The 14,582-nt window shown below is 31.6% G+C and overlaps 1 protein-coding gene across 2 annotated transcripts in view; it reads left to right on the top strand.

The window, feature by feature from the left end:
- The first annotated feature begins 2,152 nt into the window (after positions 1-2,152).
- The window catches only part of LOC146533068 (xibalbin-1-like), a 39,135-nt gene continuing 26,705 nt past the window's right edge, over positions 2,153-14,582 (top strand). For both annotated transcript variants that reach the window (XM_085196608.1, XM_085196607.1), the window contains exon 1: positions 2,153-2,258. The gene's annotated coding sequence lies outside the window, so the exon portion shown is untranslated. The remainder of the gene's footprint in view (positions 2,259-14,582) is intronic.

Genomic DNA, 14,582 nt, shown 5'->3' with positions numbered 1-14,582 from the left:
AAGTATTACTGGTAATAGATGGTAAATAAGTTGTAAAATATTCTAAATAATATAAGAGAACAAGAACAACATGGCAGTAAATGATACGTCTTCTGAAATATATTTTTAATAAGTTATATATCTCCGTGAACGATGGCAATTCTAATTTGTGGAATGATTTATTTTTATTTTTATTTTTATTTTCCCACTTTGATAAAATAAAACGCGACGTTGAGTGCGGCCACCAAGCAACATAAAGTACAGAATGTGGACACTGACAAGATAAAGAGCTCAATCATGACGCAGGGGCACTAGCGTGTACCTGTAAGCGAGACTTGTGGGCGTGAAGTTAAAGGACATGTATTATTTATTAAAATCGCTCTAATGTCGAGGCAAAGCGCAGGGTTGAGTTTCGCCACTCAACAAGCGATACGACTAGAATTCGGTGGAAAATGGGCAAAGAAGTGTCTTTACACTAGGTTCCCTCTGCCTACCCTCTATCACACTACATATGTGTGAGTTACAGTGTAAAGCTGATAAGATAAAGCACGGTGTTAGGTTCCACCATACGATAAAAATTTAAAAAGAATGTAAAGAATAGAGCATCCTCACTAATACTCTATATGTTTCAATGTTTAAAGATGAAAATAACAACTTCATACTTGTCGGAAAACGTACCACTTTTCCCATTTTTCACTCTTAAGAGCTACAACAGTATAAGAAGCATTCTTTTAAAGTGTAGTACTGTTTTCAATTGAAGATTTTTCTATAGACGCGATGCTTGTGTACGTCGCGTAGACCACTAACAAAAAAACATTTTTTTGAGGCAGCGTTTGATAATACACGCGAAAGTTACGGGTTCGATTCTTATTCAAAACATTATAAATATATTCATATCATTTTCTAATTCTTCATAATCATTTTCTAAGATAAAGCCCGGCATTAATTTCCGCGATGCTACGCAAACTCGATCCGAAGAGCTAGTGGGCTATAATTTCTCTACCTACTTCATTCCATGTTATAGAAACTTAGGAATAAAACATAGCTGCTTCATACTAGTCTCATATTAAACTTTTAAAAATTATAATTGCATAAGAAACATTCCGTTAAAGTGGTTACTGAGTTTGAGGATTTTTCTTTACTTCTGGTTTTTGCGGTCGCGTAGCTCGCGTAGATCACTAACAAAAAAAAACAATTTGTTGAGGTGTGGCTATAAAGCTGATGGTATCACGTTCGATTCCTATTCAAAAAATGAATTTTATATTTTTTTTTTCGTCTTCGAAGATAAAGCGCGGTATTGATTTCACGTAGGTGCAGAGAGCCTAGTGTTAAGCCACTGCTCTCCATTTTCTCTGAATTATGATGTCGGAACTCAACGCCGCAGTTTGCCTCAACACTATAAGGAAGAAATGAACATATAAATTTCATTTCTCAAGTGAAAATCGAACCTACAACCTATCGCCTTTACAGTGACGCTTTGTACAACTGCGCTACGACTGGCCTCTACGCCACGACTAGCCACGTAGAGGGCTCGTAGAGGCATCGTAGAGACCAGTCGTGACGTAGATAGGAACTTAGAAACTTAAAAATAAAAATAACTACATACTTCCCATTTTCCACACTTAACCCTTTAAGAAGCGTTCGTTTAAAGTGAGTACTGCATTTGAGGATTTTTCTCAACAGCCGGCGCTCGCGGTCGCGTTGATGACGAGTAATAACATTTTGTTGACAACCCGCGGTGGTGTGACAGAGATGGCTACGGATTAGAAATTGTATGGAGCTGTATATTTCTTTCAAATTTTTAAAAAATTTAATTGATTTAGAGTGTTTTGCTCTCAATAAGTTATTACAAATGAATTTTAACATAGTAAAGGCAGTTGTGTATCGTTTTTGCGTTTTGGTTATTATATCTAATAATAACTTACATTAATTTATAGTGGTCTATATTGTATAGCATCGAAATTTAACATAATAATAATAAAATCAAATATTACTTTCTTTCGCTATTTTATTTTTCATTATATGCTTATTTAGAAAAAAACATGACTTTGTTTTTTAACAACTTTTTCCTTTAAGTGTCTTAATTCAATATAAAACAAAATAACATCCTTTTTAAAATAAATAAATAAATCAAAATTAATAATTTAACAGCTCTACACACATCCGCCTACAGTTTTCACGCTAGGGTTAGGCTATAAGGGCGGACGAGGCGCTACGACGCTCACTCGCGACTCGACTCGCCCCACGAGCAGTCACTTCGCAATACTTCTACCGCGCGCGTACGTATTTTAAAATTATTTTTTAAAGTATTTTAAAATATATTTAAATATTTTTTTTTGTATAAAATAAGTGGTGGTTATTGTGTCCTGGTGAGTTCTGTGTTGGATTATAGTATGTATTTTCTTAAAGATATGTATTCTCAAATTATTTTTGATAATTTGTGAATAGTATAAATATCTTATTTTAATATTTTCGCCTTTAATATTGCTCATACAAGCATATAAAAATTTAAATATAGTAATCAAATACATGTTAAAAGTAAGTATCTTTAAAATTCTTAAGAATGTATGTACCTAATGACTACTTTAGTGTCCTTCCTACGTATATCACTTAGTGAATTAAAAATAAACAAATATGGCTGGTATAAAACAAAATAGTACAAATGATTAATTAATTAAGCTAAGCTATTGAACAAATACTATTTACGTAACCCATCAAATAAAAGCCTTGACCAACTAGACTCAAGGGAATGTCGAGCCCATAATGTTTAGTATCTTTTATGGACTACTGTTATTTTAGATCGTTAGTTTACTTCAAAAACGTTACTTTAATTGTTTTCGTATAATTACCGAGTTGGAAAAGTTGTAAATTAAACATAATATTTAGACTTCCTACTAGAATTTAAGGGCATAATTAAACAAACAATTGAAAACAATTTCATAAGCAAATAATGTAATAATAAAGGTTTCAAAACAAAAGAGTAAATAATTGGTCTCAAGCTGAAATTATACAGAACAGACCACCTGCGCTCAGTTTGTACGTTTTATTTTTAAATTATTTAAGCATTGAAAATTTTTCAAGGAAGATGGTCTCTGAGATTTGACAAACCTAATTTTCCACGTCATGGGTATTTTTAATTACCATTTCTATTATGCTCCATCTTCTTTCCAACATTAAAAATACAAATAAGAAAATAATGAATTAATTATGTCAATTAAAAAAAATACAATGTTTTCTTAAGTTCCTATATTACCAAAACAACATTAAATAAAAAGTACTATTTTAAGTGACATTTGAAGGCGCAATAATGGCAGTTCTTGAACGTAGCTGAACTGAAGCATAAGAGTCTCTTTGAATACTATATATCTGTACATATGTTATAGGTATATATGTAAAAATATATTTACCTAACCAAAATTGATAAATAAGATCGAAAAATATCTTCTTTAGCTTCTAACTTATTTTAAAGGATGTCCTTGCGATTGAGATAATATTTTTCTACGCCATACAAGTGGCGGCCTTCAATATTAGTTGAGTGAAACTATAAAACAATAAAATAAAAACCAGTTTTTTCTGTAGGAATTTCAAAAAATTCCATCTTGAGAATTTCTCATTTTTCTCAAAGAATTTTCATATCAAAATTCAGTGTTCTACGGCTGTTCCTTGTATAACAAATATAATATAAAAAAATGAGGAATGTATACGTATGTACATAAACAAAAACTTACTTAAAAAAACCTATATTATTTTTCAAATAATGCAGTTTGTATTCCGTGTATTATAGATATTACTCATCGCCGTAGCATCAGCAGCGTGATGAGAATGACTTGCATGTCACCTGCACACATCAGCTTTTGTCACAGAAATTCTCAAAGAGCTTTTATCACAGCGTTACATGTGCAGATATGTGCATTTCAAATTAGTGAACGGTGGATCAGAAAACTTAGAATTTTTAGAGGTTATTGGAAAATCCTATTTTCTTATAATACTTTTTCACAAAAAGTTTAAATATTTTTACTTCAATGCATAAATCGATTTATTTTTAAAGAATTTAAAACAAGCTAACGTAAAATATGCTAAACAATTTTTTAACCCAAAAAATACATAAAAATACATTAAAATTTAATAAATTATCGGCCTGTCTGGTCCGTATTTTTATTTTGAGGTTAATCTCTGAAACTGCAGAACCGATTCTTATAACTCTTTCATAAGGGATGAATCGATAACCATCGCGTTCACATCAGCTATTGCGCCACAATGATACACCCTTATTATTGACGTAACTATGAATAATAATTATCTAAACCAAAATTTCACGATCATATTACCAGCCCTTGTTTTGTTAATTAACGACATCAAAGATTGTACAGCAATTAATTTAATTGTTATAAAAAAATGAAAAACTTAAGAACGACTTTTTCCAATTTATCTTCCAGTTATAGCATACGTTTACGCTAATTTTAGCGTTATGCTAATTTTATTTTATTCTAAATTCTTTTAGTTTTGTATAAAGTTATAATTTTTTTAATAGTTTCAAAATTGTCAATTCTATTTTTTCTTCCTTTTTAAAATAGCAATTTCATAATAATTTACTTATTTTTCACGAACGAAATACTCTCAATATTTTTACATCGAATAAGCCTGTGCAATATTTTAGATTACAGACACTTATTGTAATGGCGCCTAGAAAAGCCGACTCATATTTCAGCTACTATCACCTGTATTTCTTTGTTAATAAGGATTATTTTGCTGTATGATAATCAAGATACTAAAGAAAGTCAATAAACAGAGAAATGGAAAACGAATATAGAAACGTATAATAATGAATAACCTTCATATGAAAACAGTGTGGAGGGAAATAATATTATATTACAATTTTTTTGTCGCTTTCAGTCGGTTTTCATTATTCCCCAGGAGGTTTAGGATTGCTTAATTGTTTTTATTTATTTTTTTACATAATGCATAGTTCTTTTAATTTTTTATGAATAGATTAAGAGTTACTAGTACTTTCCTTATGGAAATAATAATAATATATTTTCTTTGAAATAATAATAGATATAAATGTGAAATATAATACTTATAGACAAACAATTTATTATGCTTAATAAGACAAAACTAAACTAAAGATTAGTAATTGAGAAATACAAGAAAATCCTTCCAATATATCAACAGTTAATTCTCGAAATGGCTACCATTCACTGTACATATTTATGATCTACACACAAATTGGAAATTCGGAACAATAATATGAAATTTATGTTCTTGAACGGAGTAAATTGGAACATACATACATACACACGTCCATACACGACGAGTGCAATATTGAATTGTCAGGATCCATGGGGAGTGTGTTGTGTAATTTCGTCGCCTTAACGTGTTCGTACCATTTGGCCACATTTCGGCGTGACGTTACGTCATGTCACGTTCTAACTTTTGATAGGTTGCGGTGAAAGCTCAAATTATACACCCTAGTAGACTGTCGACTGTAAAGTATAAGGGAATGTTGAGAAGAAGTAGGTCATTTCACATACTATCATGTTATATATAGATAAACAAAAAAGACTATTTAGTTTCGTCGTATTCGTCTTCATTCTATTCCTAGTCCTATACTTAGCCCTCGTACTCACATATAATCTCACGTTAATACACTACTACAATAGTTCCAAAACACTTCACCGTAAATGCAAGTGTTGAAATATCTGAAAGTAGATGACATTCAAATACAAGAGGATTCTAATCAAATCTTGAATGATAGTCCAATTAAAATTTCAATTTCGGAGATATCGTAATTTATACTATGCTTACCTTTGAAGAGGGTCTTATGTCCAATACCAAATGGCTTAAGCCTTTAATGCGATGATTCCATGATAATTCAAGCTGTATCTTAGATACATACATCTGTCAAAGATTATGTTGGTAACGACGTTATTTCTATGGAAATTGTTGTTAAAATAAATGTATAGTATCTATGTGAAAATGTCTGGAAAATTGAAAATGAAATTTTGTATTAACGCTACATTTCTCGTGCCAGAGCGAAATGAAATAATTAGATATTATCAATTTCCTGATTGCGGGTCGAATCGACATCGACCTTACAGTCATATCCTGTCTTATAGAGACACGTAAAAAAAATCGGTGAAGCGAGTCTTAACCAACTGATGCTTCCGTATTAATTTCAGGATTAGAAGTCAACGGTAAGTATATACAACTTATAAAAGTTACCTTAATTCTTATAAAAGTTTTTTTCTACGAAAAACCTATAATTTTTACTGCCAAATTCCATAACTGTAAGTCGGCGGGAAGTACCCTATAGATTTTGATTACACGGTGAATTTCATACAAAAAGCAGCAAAACAATGCATAAATGCTCGTATCTTTTGATTGCGTCGACTTAGAAGCATGAGTTTTATTTGCTTCAAGACCGTAACCTTAGACTTGAATATTTAGTATCATTTCAGCTCAGGAGGTACCACACGACCTCGAGATAATGGCTTTGACAGACAGACAACAAAGTGATCCTATAAGGGTTCCGTTTCTACCTTTTGAGGTACATAATCCGGGCGTGATGAGTGGCAGAACTTAACGCCGCGCTTTGCTTCCGTACCAGAGCGAAGAAACTAAAATATTATTTTTTTCATTTTTTCGAGAGGACCTGCGCCACGACTGGCCTAATCATATTTATTAATATTTTTTACCTAGACATAAAACTATACTATAACAGCCATTTTGTCAGTTTATATAAAATTCCTTATCTGTTGTAATATTGAAGTAGGCCATCATAGATATTAAAAGTAGTATTGAAAGTAGACTTGTTGCTGTGTTGATATAAGAAATATTTTAGACTTGGTCTAGAGACCTCTTTGGGGAAATCTTGCCTCAAGTGCTCTCTATACAACTTAGAAATAAATTATTTTATACAACTAGCCTTAGGTTGTTTGCGGTTTTCTGTTATACTCGTATATGGACTCACTATATACGATATAGCAGAAAACCGAGGTCTTGTTATAGAGAAACATTTCTATATAATTATTAATAGTAATAAAGTAAATCTTATATTTAAAATATGAATATAATGTTTTAAAATAAACATGAAGAACGTCTTCTTGAGTTGTTATTTTTAAATAGATATAATTATTTTTGGGTATTTATTTATATTTCTAAATCCGCAGTATTTTTACTTTAATTAGATGAACTTTAATATATTAATAATTATAATATATTTTTTATAAGTTGGCCTTGAAATATTATATGTTTTATTTTTTAAATATACTTAGCTTAGGTTTACAACCAGTAAACGTAAAAGTAAAAGTTAATTAGAAGTGCTATTAAAAATAAAAATATGCAAAAGTCGGAGGCACCCAATTGATGTAATTAATATCTGAATAAGGTACAAATTAAAAAAACTCCTCAGAATTGAGTACTTTGAACTTACCCAATTTATAAAGAAATCAAATCAGCTTCACGCTGTATCCCGCACACAGGCAGGGTAGGCAGAGGGAACTGGGAATTCTGGAGTCTGTCTGTCTGTTAAGTGGCGCTACATAGCGCTGCGTTTGCCTCAACACCAGAAACTCAACTCAACACCTGAAACTATACTAATGAAACTATGGATTTGAATAAATATTTAATTCCCTTGAGTGGAGGTCGTACCTACAACCAGTCGCGTTTCAGGCATACGTGCCCCTCCGCCACGAATGGCCTCAACCTGACCTTACCCAACTTTCAATATGCCTATATATTTTTTACTCCAATATACAGAATTAGGGGTGAATTTAAAATAAACACTTTAAAATAAACAACCGCATAATTCACAGTTTCTGTCATATTTAACCAAAATGATTGATCATTTAAAAATTATACGCTTATTTTAAAATGCAGCATAAAACATAAAATGCGTTAACAAGTAGCCTCGCTCATGAATAAAAATCCTGAAAATATTGTGTACACTGCTTGACAACGTAGCGAAATGCACGTATGAAATATTTAGTACAGAAAAATAATAAGCTAGTTCTACGTATTTCTATGCTATTTTCAAATTTAATTAAGAATTTTATTTAGTATTAACTTCCACTATTTTTAATGTTTTTTTTGTGATATTATTAAAGTATTAAATTTATAGAATTAGTATAGCGAAATGGCTGTATATATGACTAGAATAGGATTTAAACCTATAACCATTATTTACAGTTAAGCAACTACTCGTATATTATAACATCAAAGATAGTTTTTTTTACGAAAAGTTACTTTCTGAACTTTTAACCAGATCGAAGTGTATTGAATCATTTAATTCAGTTTGACTCTACGATGGCACCGGAATTCTTTGGAAAGTAATTCTTGTGTATAGAAAACTATTGCTTACATAGCTTCGAGTTTCATCGCGCATAGCATTGTTTATTGAACTAAACTTCTCCGCTTCTTGCATGAATTACAGACGTTAAATTTTGATTGACAAAATTCAATGCCGCGCTTTCTTTATCAGAGCGGAGAAATTAAATTTCAAACCAATACATTTATGGCCACGCTTCAAAATATATTTTTTCTTATTTCACATATTATCATTAAAATTACTTATAAGTAAGTAAGGGATATTAAGATTTAATGCACATATGAAGAATTTGTTAGAACGAATCCTTTAGTTTATTAAGTATAGTGAATTATAAATATTTTTATAACCTATGTAGTTTTTCCATGTTAGCCTCCACCTGTCAAAAACATTTGACATGCACATAAATTTTATTGAATTGAAAGTTTTATGTTTCTCGATCCCTGGCCCATCTCCAAATGGGGACAAAATTTTTATGAATGTATAAATTTATATGAAATGTTATATACTTATAGACCAGCAAGTGTTGTATTATATCATCATCATCATCAGCCTATCCTCGTCCACTGCTGGACATAGGCCTCTCAAATGGCACGCCACTGAGCTCGATCTTCAGCTGTTAGAAGACACAATTCCACTGCTTTTATTGTCTTTTTCACCTAAATCTACCCACATTTACACGAATATGCTAACAATATCATCATAGTAATCATTTCTAAATGCTAACTATAATCTTGATATTATACTATCTAGATATTGACTAACTTGCTACTGTTTTTCTAATTCAAAATTGCTAAACTTCACTGGTTTAGGTATGGTTAGATAAATAATCTAATCAAACCTAAACCAGTTAAGCCTTAAGTAATTAGGCCAAATATTACATTCCGGCACGTTTAGGATCGGCTTAAGATATTTTAGCAACTTTCAGTACATTCACCTAATATTTATTGTGACTTACAATATAGTATACCTACTTATATACGTTTACCTTTTCAGTATATTATGTAAATGAAAAGGATTTATTAAGTGTTAGTTAGTTGTTAAAAGCGTGCGGCGGTAAGCACGATGGTTGTGAGTTCGATTCCCACTCGGGGAAATGTAATTTTTATATTTCCTCTGTTAACGAGGCAAAGCTCAGCTCAGCTGTTGAATTCCGCCACTGATCACACAAAGCTTCCAGAATTCAGCAGGAAGTTAGGAACGGATGTGTCTTAATGGGAACGGAGTGTCTTAATAGGTTGCCAGGTTCCCTCTACCTATCACTCTGAAGCCAAGACTTGTAGAAATACATACATATATAGGAAACGGTTGACCCATTATAAAATATGTATGATATAATTTTGTCCATACTTGCACGTATTTTATCTCATAACCCATTTACTTTCTCCATTTTGGATGGCCGCCAGTACTTCTTGCAATTGAGTGCTGCTTTTGTCAGAATTTTATAAATAACTTCATATGAAATGTGATGTCTTTATTATATTAAATTCTTTTACGGGAAATGTATGAGATTGTTTGAAGCTTAGCGTCATGGCGTAGAACTGTGAAGTTTTGTCATGAAAACTTCCGTATAGAATATCCCAAAACTGACGGACCCTACATGAATCGATGAATAAAGTCACACTAACTAAACCCAAGTTCTATCTATCAATTTATATACAGCTTCACGCTGTATCACGCATATAGTAGAGTAAGGAGAGGGAATCTAGTGTTAAGATACTCTGTTCCCCTCTTTACGAGTTTTTAGTTTACGAGTGGGGATCGAACCCACAACCGTCGCGTTACAGTCACACTCTTGTATCCTTGTGCCACGACGGCCTCTATCAATTTAAGGGGAAGAAAAAATAAATTATTTTTTTTTAATTTATTAATATAAATTATTTATCATTCATTGATAGTAGAAATAAATATCATGAAACGTGCCTGTGGTTAAATTCAAATTTGTTTTATGTTAATCATAAAACAACGAATATAATGAATGAGGTTCATTAAAATATTTCAAAGTATTGTTCATTTATTGTAGTATTTATTATAAATGATAATTATTTGTACATTTAGGATTTTATAAATAAATTGAAATTTACAATACAAATTTTAAACGCACTCGAACGAAGCCTGGTATTGAATAGGCTTGTTATCCAATAAGTCGAAGGTCTAAAATTTCTTGTTAAATGTTCTTTTGTTACATTGTGTTTAATTTCGTGCTTATCATTCAACTGATAAGAAATATAATTTAAAAATAAAAGCCTAGGCTCTTTTTTTCATTGTAAAAATATAAAATTATTGACTTCTACCATAAAACTATCATTGTGCACTAGGACAGCCTGACTGCAGTACATCCAGCGGTTAGTTTCAACGTAAGCACGAAGGTTCTAGGTTCAATTCACACTCCGGGGTGAATCAAATTCATGTTTCAATTATGCCAAGAACAAGCGGCATCAGAACGGATCAGAATTTCTGTCAGAATTAAGCTTAAGAAAAGTAAACAAAATGGCATGTTGATATTATTATAAGGGATATAATAAGATACTTTATATGCCGATACAGTCACGAACCCATACTCATCTACATATATGTATGTAATGTACTATAGAACGATCTAGATTTTTTTTCTGGTTTTCTGTGTTACATTGAAAAAAATTAAATCTTTTAGGGCGTCTCTAGCAACTAACTGTCCATTAGTGAGAATTGTTTTTTGCAAAGCTGCCGGATAAAGAGGAATTTTGTGCACATATTTTTCTACTTTAAAATTTCATTTAAGAGCTAAATTAGAAAATAATAACTTTGTGGACTGCTTCTTGTTAGACGCTATTATGACTAAAGACTAAAGAATGTGGCTTCAAATCCAATCTTGGGGAATGTCTATTTACAGAAATATTGGTATCACGCTTTTCTTAGGTCACCTTGTAGCTATGTAACTTTGTAACTGTGTAAGGAAATACAAATCAACTTCACGCTGTAACCCGCACACAGCAGGGTAGGCAGAGGGAACCTGGTGGGAACATGTTGAATGGCAGAATTCAACGCCGCGCTTTGCCTCCAAAGCAATGAAATGAAAATATAAATTTAAATAAATATTTCATTCCCTCGAGTGGGGATCGAACCCACAACCAGTTGCGTCTACAGTCAAACACTTGTGCCTCTGCGCCATGACTAGCCTCAATAAAATATAAGAAATGGAATGATATGAATTAATGATGGGTCAACCATGTCTAATAAAACCACCATGAAATATCACCATGAAATCTGCCGTTATATGTACTCTAAAGGACAATTAATATATTCGAGCATTTTTTCTTCATATTTTAGGTTTTGTTAAGGCAAACTTTATGTTAAGCTCTGCTGTTACGTTTTAGACACGTAATATATTGACATGCCACGTAGGTACTGCTACGGGTTACTTTGCCTCTTGCTAATAATAAGAGATGTGTAAATATATAAAATATCATATGAAATGCCAATTTAAAAACATTGCAATTCTACACGCAATGCCTCCTGAATTTAGTAAAAAGTGAAGAAAGGAAGTGTCAAATGAGAACAGAGTGTCTTAACACTTGGTTCTCTCTGTCTATCCTGCTATATATGGTACCAGCGTGAAGTGCAAAACAATCTTTAGATATTACATAAAATTAACAAAAGCTATTAAACTTATGAACTTTAGAATATTTCGGCAAATGACTAGACTGAGTACGTAAACAGATTTAAAACTTAATGCAATCAGTTCGTTAGCTAACACCAGCTGCAAATGCACTTTGCTAAAACGACTTTATAAGAAACGTAAATATTAAAAACTTTAAGCTTCACTTCAACAAAGCTCCGCTACCAAAAGTTTACATAGAATGATCATTTGATAAGAGACAATGCTATGGACCGAAATGTTATATACGTCAAACATCCCTAACGAAAATCTAACTTGAAACTTCACGCTCTATACCGCAATTAACAGAGTAGACAGAAGGAACCTGGGAAAATAGTGTTATGACACTCTGTTTCTATTAGGATACTTACGTTTCCCCACTTTCCGCCGAATTCTAGAGGCATTGCGTGTTGAGTAGCTGAACTCAACGCCGCGCTTTGCCTCGACACCAGAGCCAACGACAAACAAACGCAATAGTTTGGGGTTCGATTCCTATTATTATACCTTTTTGTACTTCCCGAGACTAGCGCGATTAACCAAATAAACTTTACAGCTTTATAACATTTGCATACATGTATTTAATAACAACTCAAATCCAAGACAAAAAAATAACAATTTTTCATCCCTTCCTATACAGAAGTATATAATCTATATAGTATATGAAGATTTATTAGAGTTTGCAAGAAAGAGCAGTTGCAAAGCTAAGCCATCTGGTGTATCTGGGCCGGTCACGATAATTCACTTTCAATGGATCGAGAACATCTAAACTTTATCAAACAAGGGTCGGCCATTCTTTTATAAGCAAACGGATATAGTGAACGGTTATATTATTTGATATATTAGGTAGTAATGATTATATATATGTTTAGACGAAAATGGCGCTGGTTCAGAATTTTATGCCCACTTAGGGGAATAATTTATTTTTATTTTTAACATGTTATGTCCCATATTCGTTTGAAACGCGGAAATCGAAGTGTCTTGACACTAAGTCCTCTCTGCCTACATTGGCATATATGGTATGCATTTTAAACACTTCTAGCTCGTACAAACATGGCATTTCCTTAAATATTCAAACATTTTATGAAAATATACAATAATTATAACAAACTTAATTAGACTTTTAATATAATTCTAATAAAATTTGCAGATAAGCAACGCTTTAACAAATTCGTGAACAATATGCAAATGACAAAATTTGCATTTTACATGTAAATTTTAATTAAACTTTTCTTGTAATACCATTTCAAGGACAGCATTCTAATAGGAAAACTGTATCGTCCTTACCTTCGTTTTTTTTTATTTTTTAGCTGCACGTGGTATCCGTCACATTCTCCACTACATTACGTATTAAGTGACTGAACTGAACGCCGCGCTTTGTCTTGTTACCAGTACGAGAAAAATTTTTATTAATTAATTCCTCGAGTAGGAATTGAACCTATAATCGTCGTATTCACAGTCAAACGTGCCGTTGCGCCACGAAGGCCTCATCTACATGTTATGCGGTTAGCCGCTTTCTGTTTTTTACCCACTGTAATGGACGACCGCAACGAAATCCAAAATTTATTTTCTTGATTTCTTTTTAAATTCAAAGGTATCTGTAGATACCTTTGAATCGGAATCGGATTGGGCAAAGTGGTGTATGAAGTGGAGTGTCTCGACACAGTTCTTTGTGACTAAATTATTATACGAGGAATGTGTGAAGTAAATAAAGTTAAGTTATTAATTATTTGTTTATTTGGGCAGTATGTTTTTGGTAATTTTGATTTGTGATTCTACTCATTACATATATTTTTATAAGCAAAATATTTTGATCACAATTTATTCCATAATGTTTGTATATCGTATGTGAATTACATCAAAACAAGATTTCCAAAGATTAATGTGTAAATAAAAAAATCTAAGAAAAAAAATCTTAAACATTTGGCTTCAGCGACATAAAGAAACTATGTAAAAAATGTATACATACCGTTAATCATTTAGTTAATAAACCAAAATCTTGATGTTTTCGCTAGAGAAAGGCGAATCAAAATCAGAAAAACAATAAAAATACCTTTTCATTTTCATAGGTCACAATTTCCTTTCATTTTGCCCTTCTACAATCTAGAAGAACCTCAGCAGTAATTTTATTTAAATATCTTATTTAAAATTTGCCCGTTCACAGAATCCCTTTGATCTCATCTTCTTCAGAGGAAAAATTGTGATTGTCTTTATAATTTAGGACGTGTTACTTGTTTTAATTAAACTAAAGAAACGAAATAAACCATCTCATTTAATATTAAATAGGTTGATTAATTCATTCATTTAATATTCAATAAACTTTTATTAGACTAAAGTTTATTGAATATTGAACGAATGAATTAATCAACCTATTTAATATTAAATAGAATGGTTTATTTATTCATTTCATTAAAAAAAAATATTTCTGAGTGAAACGATAGGGTCTAAATATTTTTTCCAATTTTATTATTTTGACTTAATGCGGATTTTAAATAGAAAACGAAAAATAAGTAAAATTACTCAATAGTATTAGAATATTAATATTTCATTACAATATTATCAGATACATATTCACTCGATGAAATTAAATATTTAATATTTTCATTTCTGCGTTCTGCTTAAGTTCCGCCATTGAACACGCAATGC

This window comes from Heliconius melpomene, chromosome 13, assembly GCF_056956725.1.
Source record: "Heliconius melpomene rosina isolate 202511_hmr_F chromosome 13, ASM5695672v1, whole genome shotgun sequence".
In the NCBI taxonomy this organism is placed as follows: Eukaryota; Metazoa; Arthropoda; class Insecta; order Lepidoptera; family Nymphalidae; genus Heliconius; species Heliconius melpomene.
This window is presented reverse-complemented; position numbering and strand designations above follow the sequence as displayed.